Source organism: Budorcas taxicolor, chromosome 22, assembly GCF_023091745.1.
Source record: "Budorcas taxicolor isolate Tak-1 chromosome 22, Takin1.1, whole genome shotgun sequence".
In the NCBI taxonomy this organism is placed as follows: domain Eukaryota; kingdom Metazoa; phylum Chordata; class Mammalia; order Artiodactyla; family Bovidae; genus Budorcas; species Budorcas taxicolor.
This window is the reverse complement of record NC_068931.1, coordinates 38206071-38220376: the sequence shown is the minus strand read 5'-3', so window position 1 is coordinate 38220376 and position 14306 is coordinate 38206071.

Here is a 14306-nt window from a genome sequence, read left to right as displayed (position 1 = left end):
TTGAAGGCAGGAGAAGGGAGTGACAGGATGAGGTGGTTGGATGGCATCAATGGACATGAGTCTGAGCAAACTCCTGGAGACGGTGAAGGGCAGGAAAGCTTGGTGTGCTGCAGTCCATGGGGTTGCAAAGCAGAGGACACAACTTAGCAACTGAACAACAACAAAAACTCTTGGTTGTAGGGGGCTTCCCTGGTGGCTAACCAATCTGGCTGATAACACCTTCCCCCTAGCTTGTGAAAAAAAAAAAAAAACAACTCCAGACATTCCCAGTGTTCTCCAGAGGGGACAGAAATTGGGGTGGGCAGGAAGACCCCTGGTTGAGAACCACAGCTCTAACTCAACCCTTTCTTTTTTCCACGACACCACAATTTTCATGGGGTCACAAAGAGTCAGACGCGACTGAGCGACTGAACTGAACTGAAAAGCATTTGACAGAGAACTAAAGGAACAGGGTTAGAAGGACCAATTGTGAGTACAGGGGGGAAATGTGTCCCGATTAAAAAAAGAAAAAAATACATACATATTGTTTGGAATAAGTACCAAATTTATGAGGTAAAAGTAAGACCTTCATAATACCCTACCTGTTAACTTAGTCCCTTTCTCCTCTTTCCATTCTAGGGTTAATTCACTCACACGTTTCCATTTATAACCATTACCTCTTCTGAAAGCTATAGAGGACCTATAACAGCAATAAAATGATGAAATATCTGGGAATAAAATTAATAAGAAATAAGTGCAAGTTTTATGAAGAAAACTTTAAAACCCTACTGAGGGACATAAAGGAAGACTTAAGTAAAATAAAAGACGTAATTTATCCCTTCCAGCAAGATTCAATAACAAAAGCATAAAGATGTTTATCTTCCCTGAACTGATCTTTAAATTCAAAGCAATTTATATTAAAATGCCAACAGGATTTTTTTTCTTTAATTGCTACACTTCATCAAAATTAAGCATCTGGAGAAAGCCAGGGAAATTCTGAAAGACAAGTTAGGGATGGGAGGAGGGCAGCAGAAGCCCCTTCAAATATTAAAGTGTATTTTGAAGTTAATAATGAGATTAAATAATGAGGACACAAAAACAAGGCGACAGTTTAGACTATGATATGGACATTTCAATTTTGGTAAAGGTGACTTTTCAGATCAGAGATAAATTGAATTGGGACAGTGAACTACTTTTCGTAAAAAATCAAACTGGTGGAGGAGTGGGAGGGAGGTTCAAGAAGGAAGGGACATGTATACTTATGGCTGATTCACGTGGCTGTATGGCAGAAATCAACACAACACTGTAAAGCAAGTATCTTCCAAACAAAAAATGAAGCTGGCTATGTTACTCTTCTAACAAAAATAAAACTCATCTGAATCAAGATTGAAATGTTAGAGTAATTAATAATGCACTTCTGTATCTTCTAGAACAGTGGTTCTCCAGGCGGAATACATGTGGCATCTTTGCCTCCCAGGGAATATTTGAAGATGTCTGGAGACAATGCCAGTGGTCACAGTTGGAGGGAAGGAAATGCTTCTGGCCTCTAGCAGATGGAGACCAGGGTGCTGCCATTTCACTGCACACAGGATAGACCTCCAGGGAAAGATCATTCTGTCTGAAAGTCAGTCGTGCGGAGGCTGAGACAACTTGTCCTGGAAGGAGGCATGAATACAGTCATGGAGTAGGGAAGGCCTTTGTAACCAGGACAGAAAATCCAAGACACAGTAAAAGATACACATGTGTGTAAGTATTTTATATATTTTTTTAAACTTGTGTGTAAGGGAAAATTCATAAAATTTTCAAAAGCAAAACAACTAGGAAAAAATACTGTCAGCACATGTCAGGCAGAAGATCTATTTACCGAACTTATGTAGAAATCATATAAGTCAGAGGAAAAATAAGAGTCCTGTTTTTAAAAAGCTGGGCAAAGTCTATAGATAAGCAGTTCACATTAAAAAAAAGAAAAGAATCCAAATAAACAGAAACATGAAAAGTTTTAGTGTGCAGTCATTCTAACAGCAAAGTAAATTAGACTGCGCTGATAGAGGAAGGTTGATAATATATATATAAGTTGTTTTTAAGCAAAGTACAGAACATTATAACAGTATTCCTTTTGTGTACAATTTTTTATGTGTAGTTTTTTGGAATAATACTCAGGGAAATATTAACAAAGTCTACCTTTGGAGGAAGAGTGGAAGAGAATGAGATGCATGATGAGGAGGGTCTGTTTTTCATCTTATACTTTATTGTACAAACCTGATATATGAGAGACAGAGACAAAGTGTATGAGATGAAGTCGGAGAAGGCAGGTGCCCAGTCTAGACTCGTCATCATCATTTGATTTTACCTTACCTTATTCCTTCTTCCAAGCTCCTCTTTTCCTTATGGAGATCTGAGTTTCTGACTTATTTTCCTTCTTTAAATAATTTCTTTTAGAAATTCCCTGGTGGACAGTGGTTAAGACTCTGCATTTCCACTGCAGGGATGGAGTCGAGTCCTGGTTGGAAAACTAAGATCCCACATGCTACATGGACCCCCAAAATAAAACATTTCTTTTAACCTTTTTTTACAAGGTGGGTCTATCATTTTTGATGACTAAATAATAGTTCACTGTAACTATGGATATAATTTATGTACCAAACCCCATTTATTGGACACAGGTTTTGTTCTGGTTTGAGCTGGAGGGGATTTTTGAAGATCTTCTATAAAAACCTAAGCAAGGGTCTAAAATAGGATGAGCTGTATTTGGGGCCTTGAAAGTCTGATTCTGCAGTCCACGAACCAGGGACGGTTAATCATTAGCAAGTGTAAATAACCCCCAGTGACACCCTGGGATTTCATTATTTGCTGCTATTTCCAAGAAGTATCAAAGGGTGTCAAACCATTTACCCTGTTAAATTGGGTGGCCAGATCTGCAAAACTGAAAAGTTTAATCCTGATGCAAGCACATTTTACAAAATTTGGCCAAGTATTATAGTACGTAAGAAGAGAGTAAGATGCTTTCCTCAAAATGAACGAGCAAAAGTTGTGGATGTAGGGCTGGAATCCACATACCCGGTAAATGGCATGGATCGTTCAAGTGAAGGCCTTCTCTTCTACTGGTGGGTGTGTTAGTACAGGGGACAAGTTGTTTCCTAAAGTGTTTCATCAGCTTTCCACAGGATGTCATGCAAAAGCCAAAATGATTATTCTGTATTCCCTTAAAAGGGAGGAAAACACATTTACTGCCAAGCTACTTGGATACACTTTTAAAACTTACATTAAAAAAATAAACTTTTTTATATTAAAAAAATAAAAAAATAAATAAATAAAACTTTTGTTTTATTTTTCCAGTCCATCTTGGAAGCTCTCTTCAGCAACACACAGGGTCGATTAGCAGAGCAAAATAAATGTCTAAATCCGTGCCTGTTTGTCTCTCCCCCTCCGCTTGCACTTGGCAACAAATTCATACATATGTCTGCTAGTCTCCAATACTTTTTTTTTTTTTTTTGGTTTTGCCATGTGGCTTGTGAGATCTTAGTTCCCTAATGAGGGACTGAATCCGAGTCCCTGCGTTGGAAGTGTGGAGTCTTAACCACTGGACTGCCATGGAAGTCCTGAATACATATTTTGTTTAAAAAAAAATCTTAAAAATAGCCAGGTGATCTCAAAAACAAGGGTTTTGTCCTGCCTAGAATATCTTTTTTTTAAATAATGTAAAAATGTAAATATAATAGTGGATGTCCTAGTGTAATAAACCCCCAAATACTAATCACCCAGCTTCAACAGTTATCAACCCATGGCCACTCTTGCTTCATCTGTACCCTCACTGACTTCCTTCTCTCCTATATTATATCGAAGCCAATCCCAGACACCCAGGCACTTCTGGATAAGCTTAGAGTTAATTCTCTGCTTGCCTCAGCAGTAACTCCTTCCTCTCTGGGCTGAATGGTTTGTTTACTGAAAGGGCTAAGAAGTCTCAGAATTATGCCCGATTGTATTTTACTTTCTAGCTATTTCTCCTCCTATGGTTAAACATTTTCTTCTTACCAGAGAGAGCAATTACATTTTATGTTTGTGTGTGTGCTGAGTTGCTCAGTTGTGCTTGACTCTTTGCGACCCCATGGGCTATAGCCTGCCAGGCTCCTCTGTCTATGGGATTCTCCAAGCAAGAATACTGGGGTGTGTTGTCATGCCCTCCTCCAGGGATTCTTCCTGACCCAGGGATTGAACCTGCATCTCTTGCGTCTCCTGCATTAGCAGGCAGATTCTTCACCACAAGGGCCACTTGGGAAGCCCCACATTTATGCTAGATGTGGCTTTAAAGCTTTTAGTTCAGCTAGCCCCTGTTAGACCCACTCCAGTGTTCTTGCCTGGAGAATCCCAGGGACGGGGGAGCCTGGTGGGCTGCCATCTATGGGGTCGCACAGAGTCGGACACGACTGAAGTGACTTAGCAGCAGCAGCAGCCCCTGTTAGAGCAGTAACTGTGATACATTTTCTCTTTTGGACAGTCCTACCCTCAAACATTTATATCAGTTTCTTCAATTTGAACTTGTCAGACAATGTGCACTGATATTTTTTTCCCCTTGGTTCAGAGAGCACATTCACCAAATCAGTATCTCTCTTGAGGTCTATAGAAATGTTGTTTTACTTTACTGACTATAAAGAAAAACATGACTTTAAAAAATGTCATGGCTACAATGGACTTGAAAGTGAAGTTGCTCAGTCATGTCAGACTCTGCAACCCCATGGACTGTAGCCTATCAGGCTCCTCCGTCCATGGGATTTTCCAGGCAAGAGTGCTAGAGTGGATTGCCATTTCCTTCTCCAGGGGATCTTCCCGACCCAGGGATCGAACCCGGGTCTCCTGCATTGCAGGCAGACGCTTTACCGTCTGAGCGACCAGGGAAGCCCTTAAAGGCAAATTATTTCCTTCTCGTGTGTGTGTGTGTGTGTGTGTGTGTGTGTGTGTGTGTGTGTGTGTGTAAGAGAGACAGAGAGAAATGAATAGAAGATGAGGGAATAAAGTCTAGAAAGATTTGTTTCTAGTTTTGTTTCCAGTATCCAGTTTTTTTCAGCCAGAACAGTCAGATGTAACATTAAAACACAAACAGGCCTTATTCCAAAGTTTTAAAACATAATATTCTGACCAGTGGGTTTGAAAAAAGTGGAATCCTCATAGCTTATCTGATGACTTTTCCTCCCTCCCTCCTCCCTCTCTCCTTCCTTCCTTTCCCCCCAATCCCTCATAATCCTCGGACACATTATCCCTCATTGGAAATCACAGAACAATAATTAGTCCTAAATATTTTATACTTCACAAGAATCCCATTTAGTTTTTAAAACTAAACAAACCAATTAAAAACGGGGTTTAGATTTTTTGAGTTAGGAATGCTTTGCCTTCATGTGATAAAACATGTTCCTCCTACCAGTTTTTTTATGGGAAAGAATAAAGCCAAACCTCCACAAGCTTCTTTTTGATTAGTCATTTGTCACTTATCTGTCTGCTCACAAAGTGCATTTACCAAAGGGATTAATGCTTCTGTAACCACAATGCTTTGCTTTCTGTCACTTTGTTGAGCCTCCAAAAAAAATGACGGAAGGGAGGGGTTCCTGGGGTACCTCCTCCCCAGTCTGAAATACAAGCCCCTCTATGGAGCTTTGAAATCCAGTTCACAAAATAGCCTACCCATTTTTCATACTAAAGATGGTGTTTAGGCCAAGTTTCGTCTCTAATGTGACTTACACATACACCTGCTCCTCCCATTTCTTCCTCACTCATCCAGAAAATAGTTCTCTTACTGTTTTGCAAAGTGCTACAGTCCAATCATTTCTGCTCAGTAAATGCAAAAATCAACTTTAATCCAGGAAAAAGTAATGTAAATTGTGTTTGCTGGACTTTGAGTTGTGTTAAGAAGATTTGAATAAGTTACTGTTAAGGAATCCTTATCTGGTAACAGGTGGGCTAAACTGGAAAAAAACAAACTGAAAATCCTGGAATGGGAAGTTTACACTCACTCCTCCTTGATTAGCTGTGGGATTAGAATGCCTCACCTCCACCCCTCTCACAGAGCAGATGTCCCAGTTATCAACTGTTCTCCAGAAGAAAAGCTGAGAAGGTTTGTAGGACATGCAAGAAGAGTTTATACTCTTGCTTCCAGGACTTTACCTTGAGGGTCTCCAGATCTACTCTCTAACCTATGCCCATTCCAGACCTTATTTGAATGTCCACAGGAACAAAACTAAACTAAAATTATATACCTCTCTTTCAGGATTCAGCTCCATCTATTGCAAAATTTGACAGTTTGTCACCTTAAGTATCAATGCCTGTGCCTGAGTTGGTGGCATTATGCCTAGCCATTCTCTTTGCAAGTTTTCTGCAATGAGCTTGGATTCTCTTACTTTTTTTAATCATCATAAAAAATCATGTTTCTCTTTTAAGTTTTTTTTTAAATCTGCCTACCCTTAACACCACAGTACAGACACAATTACAGGTGGCTCTCATGTGAACTGAAAGAGTGATTCATTCGACAAAGACTGACAGCTATTCCTCTGTCCTCGCTAGGTGTCAAGCTGGTTTTTTTTTAAACTGGTTGGTGTGAAAATAAATAAGAAAGAACAATAGGTTAATGTGTCCAGGAGGAGAAAGGATGAGAAAAGATAAGTTGTTCAGGGCATCTCAAAAATTGGAGGAATTGGAGGAACTTAAGAATCTGCCTCACAATGCAGGGGACGAGGGTTTGATCCCTGGTTGGGGAACAAAGATCCCACATGCCTTGGGGCAACTAAGAACTTGTGCCAAAACTATTGAGCCCACACAGCACAACAAAAGATTCCCACATGATGCAATAAAGACCCAACACAGCCAGATACATAAATAAATATTAAAAGAAAAAAAACTGGAGGAAGTAGAGTTGGCAGAGATTTGAGGGAAAGGAGGCCTGTTTTTTAAAGCCAGTGACAGAGCTTCCCTGGGTGGCTCAATGGTAAAGAATCCATCTGCCAGGGCAGGAGATGTGGGTTCAATCCCAGGTCCAGGAAGATCCCACATGCCGTGGGAGCAACTAAGCCCAAGCAACTGCTGAGCCTGTGCTCTAGAACCCAGAAGCCACAACCACTGAGCCTGTGTGCCTCAACTATTGATACCCGCGCACCCTAGAGCCTGTGCCCACAACTAGAGAAGCCGCTGCAGTGAGAAGCCCATGCACCACAACTCGAGGAAAACTCACCCAGCACAGCCCACAGTAAAATAAATAAATGTAAAAATAGTAAAATCTTTCTAAAAATAAATAAAGCCAGTGACAGCCACTCAGCAAAGTACAGATGTACTAGAAAAGGGTGTACCCTTTAGTCCAGCCCCTATACTTAGGGGGGCTTATTCTGAGGTTTGGTGGTCTCATTTGGCAAATACAGAGGGAGTAATAGGAGAAGGCCATGGCACCCCACTCCAGTACTCTTGCCTGGCAAATTCCATGGACAGAGGAGCCTGCTGGGCTGCAGTCCATGGGGTCGCTGAGAGTTGGATACGACTCAGTGACTTCACTTGCACTTTTCACTTTCATGCATTGGAGGAGGAAATGGCAACCCACTCCAGTGTTCTTGCCTGGAGAATCCCAGGGACGGGGGAGCCTGGTGGGCTGCTGTCTATAGGGTCACACAGAGTCGGACACGACTGAAGCGACTTAGCAGCCGCAGCAGCAGAGGGAGTAATAGAAAGTAATGGAAAGCACAGAAGACCTAATACAGCCAGATAAGTAAATAAACATTAAAAGAAAGAATTGGAGGAAGTAGAGTTGGCAGGAATTTGAGGCACGGCAACTCACCTCAGTATTCTTGCCTGGAGGATCCCATGGACAGAGGAGCCTGGAGGGCTATCGTCCATAGGGCAGCAAAGAGTCGGACACGACTGAAACAAACTTAGCACCCACACACAGGCCTGTTGTTTAAAGCCAGTGACAGGGCTTCCCTGGTGGCTCAGAGGCCAAAGAATCCACCTGCCAGTGCTGAAGATCTGAGTTTGATCCCTAGATCCCCTGGAGAAGGGAATGGCAACCCACTCCAGTATTCTTGCCTGGAGAATCCCACGGACAGAGGAGCTTGGCAGGCTATAGTCCATGAGATTGCAAAGAGTTGGACACGACTAAAGTGAGCACGCATGAGCCTGAGGTGGGGTCAGGCCTTATTCTGTAGAAAATGATGAGATTTGGCTGTATTTCAGGGAGATGAAGTTTGCTGTTTTCTCTGGAACAAGTTTGAGGCAAAGCGCCTGGTGAATAGGGTTTTAAAAGATTAAAGGCCTGAAATTTGATTGTGCCTATGAAAATGGGAACTTTTTTTTTGCTTGGTACTTTAAGTTTCTAAAAATAAGATTTACTGAGCCTATTTGAGCCTGTACACGCAATTATTACAAACACTTAAAATATAGAAAACACTTTACCATTGTTTAGACTATAAAAAAATAATGAGTAGCTAGATGAGAATGGGAACCCCTTCAGGCCAGGATAGAGCCAGCTTTCAGGCAGGAGTCACAATTCAGAATGCATAAGTCAGCTGTTTTACACGACTTTATTTTTCCTGTTCACACTGTAGAGGTCAAAGGGTGTGAAAGGCTTGGAAAAGGCTGGATTTCTCCAAACATCCCTGGGAGGTGTCAGCCTGCAAACAGGCTGTTGGCTAATGACTGTGGTGATTAAGCCTGCCTCCTGGGGCCTGCTCATAACTTTTATTTAAATAGGCTGTTTCTCACCTTGATTGGCAAGATGTTCTCTGATGGGAAGGAGTCAGTTCCTTAACTACTTTTGTAGAATGAAACCTCAGTTTGAAGCTGGGGTTACCAACCCTCTTTTTTTGTTTGTTTGTTTGTGTGGTAAAATATACACAGCATGACATTTTCCATTTTAACCATTTTTAACTGCATGGTTCATTGACATTAAGTACATTTGCATTGTTGTGCCATCTTTCACCACCATCCATCTCCCTGACTTTTTTCATCTTCCCAAACTGAAACTCTGACCCATTAAACACCCTCTCCTCTCTCCTCAACCACTGGCAACCTATTCTACTCCCTGTCTCTATGAATCTGACCATCCTAGGTCCCTCATTTAAGTCGAATCCTAAGGTATTTGTCCCTGTGAGTATGGCTGATTTTACTCAGCATGATGTCTTCATGGTCCTGGCCCCTTATAATATGTGTCAGAATTTTGTTACTTTCTCATTTACCTTTATTTTGGAACTTTTAATTATTTTTAAAATATTCATTTTTCTTTATTCATTTGGCTGCACCTGGTCTTATTGGGGCTTCCCAAGTGACCCCATGGACTGTAGCCTCTCAGGCTTCTCTGTCCATGAAATTCTCCAGTCAAGAATACTAGAGTATTCTTGGTAGCCATTCCCTTCTCCAGGGGATCTTCCTGATCCAGGGCTTGAACCTGCATCTCCTGCAGGGGGATTCTTTACCATCTGAGTCACCAGGGAAGCCCAGAGTAGGTGCAAAAGAGATATGAATGCTGTATATTTATCTTTCCAATATTTTTCACATTTATTAATTGCAGCCTTTCAAAAATCCCTCCAGTGAAGAAGTTCAAGCATATTGAAATACTTATATAGATAAATTAGAGAGGGTGCTTTTGAGATACTATTACTCCATCACTCTTTGAGGATTTTCTTATTTTCTGGTACAACTTTTTGTTCCAGGCTCATATTGGCTTTCCTGGCCCAACCCTAGAATCTACCATTTCTCTAAGAAGCCCTGGTCATTTTCAGTAGAAAAAGATACACAGACACTAAGATCTGGGCTCTAAATGTGCAAAGTACATATTACTACTGGACTGTCATTGCTTCTAGGTCCTCTCAATAGACAGAGGAAGAACACACACACACACACACACACACACACACTGCATCCAGTTGAAAACCATGAATTCATACTGATAGCTCCAATTTCAATTCAACACCACAGACTCCTTTCAGTCTTCTTGTTCTTCATGGTTACAACTCTTCTCTGACAGTAAGGAACCTGTTTCTCATTACCCTCAAGATAATGACTACTTGTTCAATCCTAGAATATACCAACCCTGCCTCTACAAAGAAACTGACTATTATAATTCAATATTCCTGTCTTTGTTCTCTTTAGTCTGAGTGTGTAAGGTCAAAATACCATGTTCAGAAGTTACTTGAGTCAGCTCTTCCTTCCATATGACTGTTACTGTTTTGAAATACGTTTAGGTTCATTTTTTATTCTTTCTTTCTTTTGGTTCATTTATTAAATTTATATTCCTTTCTCTGGTTGTCCTACATTTGTTTCATTTTATCATGATGATGATGATAATGACCTTTTTGGTATGCAAAACAGCATGATTCCAAAATCAAAACTTAATGGCAGGTTCGCTTCCTGCTAATCCCTCCCACCTTATAGGTAATCTCTGTTAATACCCACAATCATTGGTTTCTTTCTTTTTTGGCCACGCAGAGAGGCACTCAGGATCTTAGTTCCAAACCAGAGTTTGAACCTGTGATACTTGCAGTGGAAACACTATCTCCTAATCACTGGACTGCCAGGGAATTCCTGCAGGATCATTAGTTTCTAGTCTTTACTTCCTGTATCTGCTGCTGCTGCTGCTAAATTGCTTCAGTCGTGTCCAACTCTGTGAGACCCCATAGACGGTAGCCCACCAGGCTCCCCCATCCCTGAGATTCTCCAGGCAAGAACACTGGAGTGGGTTGCCATTTCCTCCTCCAATGCATGAAAGTGAAAAATGAAAGTGAAGTCGCTCAGTCATGTCCGACTCTTAGTGACCCCATGGACTGCACCCCACCAGGCTCCTCCGTCCATGGGATTTTCCAGGCAAGAATACTGGAGTGAGGTGCCATTGCTTTCTCCATTCCTGTATCTATTTTATCAAAAAAGAAGAAAAGCAGATAGATGTATGTTTCTGTGTTATACAATAGGTGGTACACTATGGATCACCAATTCTCAAACTTTTTAGTCTCAGGGCCTCTTCACACAATTAAAAATTATAGAAGAGTGAAAGAGCTTTTGTATATGTGGGCTTTCTCTGTTATATTTACCGCATTAGAAATTAAAACTGAGGGTCTTCCCCAGTGGTCCAGTGGTTAAAACTCCGAGCTTCCAATGCAGGGGACGTAGATTCAATCCTTAGTTGGAGAATTAAGATCCCACATGCCTCATGGCTCAGCCAAACAAACAAAAAACCCTTGATAAGTTATCAAAAGTATTTATTTATTATTTTGATTAAAATGAACAGTAATAAGCTCCTGAAATATAAATATATTTTTATGAAAAAGAACTCCATTTTCTCAAACAAAAAAGAATAGAAAGAAAGAAGGCATGGATTTATAATGTCTGACTTAATGAAATGCAGCTAAATTCTCTATCTGCTTCATGCAATCTCTTGCAGTGTATTATTTTCACTGAAGCATATAGAGAGTCCTGGCCTCAAACAAATATGTAGTTAGAAAAGAGAAGAGTATTTTAACAGTTTTTTCAGAAAATTGTATATGTTCTTTGATACTACCCTAAAACTCAGCAGTAGTAGTTTCTTAAAAGGTAGTTGCAGTGTGGACTCTGAAAGCATATTAATAAACTTTTAAAAGTTCTGTTACATTATAATCCATTGATCTTTCTTATACTTTGGTTGTATCCTTAGCCATGCAGGATTTTGTGCATTTGGAAAATGATTAATTGAAGTACGAAGGTCTTCCTAATGTGGACACATTTCATCATACAGTATCAAAAATTATTTGATATATTATCACGTCTGAGGACTTCCTTGGTGGTCCAGTGGCTAAGACTCCAAGCTCCCAACACAGGGGGGCCCAGGTTTGATCCCTGGTAGGGGAACTAGATCCCACATGCTGCAATGAAGATAGAGGTCCTGTGCTTCAACTAAGACCCAGTGCAACCAAATAAATAAAATTAAATTAAAATATATTAAAAATATATCATCTCTCACACCAATAGAAAAGTCTTCAAGTATCAAGAACCCAAAGAGCCTACAGTGGTAGATAGAAATTTCCCAAAATTCCCATTCTGATTTGAAAGTTTTGAGTTTTACCATTGGCAGCATATACTATCAGTTGTTTCCTTGAAGAGAGAGGCTCACTCACTTATATTTGAGAAAAATAAAAACAATCCTCAAATACCCATGTGTGAATAACAAGTTTGTCTGGCAGGTATTCTTTCAGGTAAAAATGGTGTTCTATGAGAAAGTGGCTAGCTCAGCTTGTGACTCAAACAACAGCAGAAACACTTTTCCTTGAGGTAACCATTGTACTGTGTGTGTCAGAAGTGCTTCACGGGTATTTCCCATTCAGTCACACAGACTAGTAATTCATCTCTTCTATTTCTGGCTGTGCTGGGTCTTTGTTGCTGCACACAGGCTTTCTCTGGCTGTGGTGAGTGGGGTCTACTCTTCACTGCAGTGTGTGGGCTTCTCATTGCAGTTGCTTCTCCTATTGCGAAGCGCAGGCTCTAGGTAATTGGGCTTCAGTAGTTGCTGCACATGGGCTCAGTAGTTGTGGTGCACTGGCTTAGTTGCTCTGAGGCATGTAAGATCTTCCTGGACCAGGAATCAAACCCATGTCCCCTGCAGTGACAGGGGCTTCTTATCCACTGCACCACCAGGGAAGTTGTTACAAAGACTATTAAAAAGACATGAATTCAAGTCAAGTCTGATAACATTACTAATTTTTACTGCTTCATCCAAATATTCTTAAGGGAAATTGTCTTTTTTTTTAACCAAGAGTGCATGCTAGTAGAGGGTATATGGCACAACCTTGATTTGTGATAGTCCCTGCAGTTTTACTCTATTGCTTTTACACAATCAATGTAAATGTTACCTCTGAAAAAAGGCAAATGGTGGCTTCGCTGAGCGCCGAAGAACTGATGCTTTTGAACTGTGGTGTTGGAAAAGACTCTTGAGAGTCCCTCCTAACCAGTCCATCCTAAAGGAGATCAGTCCTTAATGTTCATTGGAAGGACTGATGTTGAAGCTTAAACTCCAATACTTTGGCCACTTACTGCGAAGAGCTGACTCATTTGAAAAGACCTTGATGCTGGGAAAGATTGAGGGCAGGCGGAAAAGGGGACAACAGAGGATAAGATGGTTGGATGGCATCACCAACTCAATGGACATGAGTCTGGGTAAACTCTGGGAGTTGGTGATGGACAGGGAGGCCTGGAGTGCTGCAGTTCATGGGGTTGCAAAGAGTTGGACACAACTGAGCGACTGAACTGAACTGAGTTTATAGAGATCATTCTCATTATTGTTGTTTTATAGTTTTATCATATTTTACCATATGAATAATATCATACTTCAATTACTTTCTTATGTTTGGACATTCAGAGTGCAATTATTAATACAAATGATATTCCAATGAACAATCTTGGGCTAAAGTATTTTCATGTAATTGAAGGTGTTTCCTGGGACAGCTTCCTAGAAGGGCAAGTATTGTGTCAAAAACAAACACATGTGTGGTTTTTTTAGATATTGCCAAACTCCACTTCACAATGGTTGTCCCAATTTGCATATCTACCAGCAATGAATAGGAGTTCCTGTTTCTCCAGAGCCTTAGCAACTAAAGATAATGCAGAGGATAGACATATAAATTCATCATATATTAAATGACCCCTAGGTTAAATAGCAAGCCACTCCAGTATTCTTGCTTGCCTGGCAAATCCCATGGACAGAGGATCCCGGTGGGCACTACAGTCCATGGGTTTGCAAAGAGTCAGACACGACTGAAGTGACTTAGCATGTAGCAGGTTATCTGTGAGGGTGACATCAGCCTTTTCTAAGAACTTTTCCCTTCAATATCAGTAGGTGAAGAATTGATGCTTTTGAACTGTTGGAGAAGACTCTTGAGAGTCCCTCGGACAGCAAGGAGTTCAAACCAGTCGATCCTAAACAAAGTCAACCCTGAATATTCATTGGAAAGACTGATGCTGAAGCTTCAATACTTTGGCCACCTGATGCAAAGAGCCAACTCATTGGGAAAGACCCTGCTGCAGGGAAAGATTGAGGGTAGGAAGAGGAGGGGATGACAGAGGATGAGATGGTTGGAGGGCATCACCAACTCAATGGACATGAGTATGAGCAAACTCTGGGAGATGGTGAAGGACAATGAAAGCCAGGCATGCTGCAGTCCACGGGGTCACAAAGAGTCAGACACAACTTAGCAACTGAACAACAACAACAAATGAGGAACAGGATCATAAAAATGCTCTTCCCGAAAAGGAAAGAAAGGGAGGGAAACAGTAATCACCGGAGCACTGCAGTGATGTAGTACCGACTGAGACTCTCTGCTCCAGCAATAAAGTGTGTC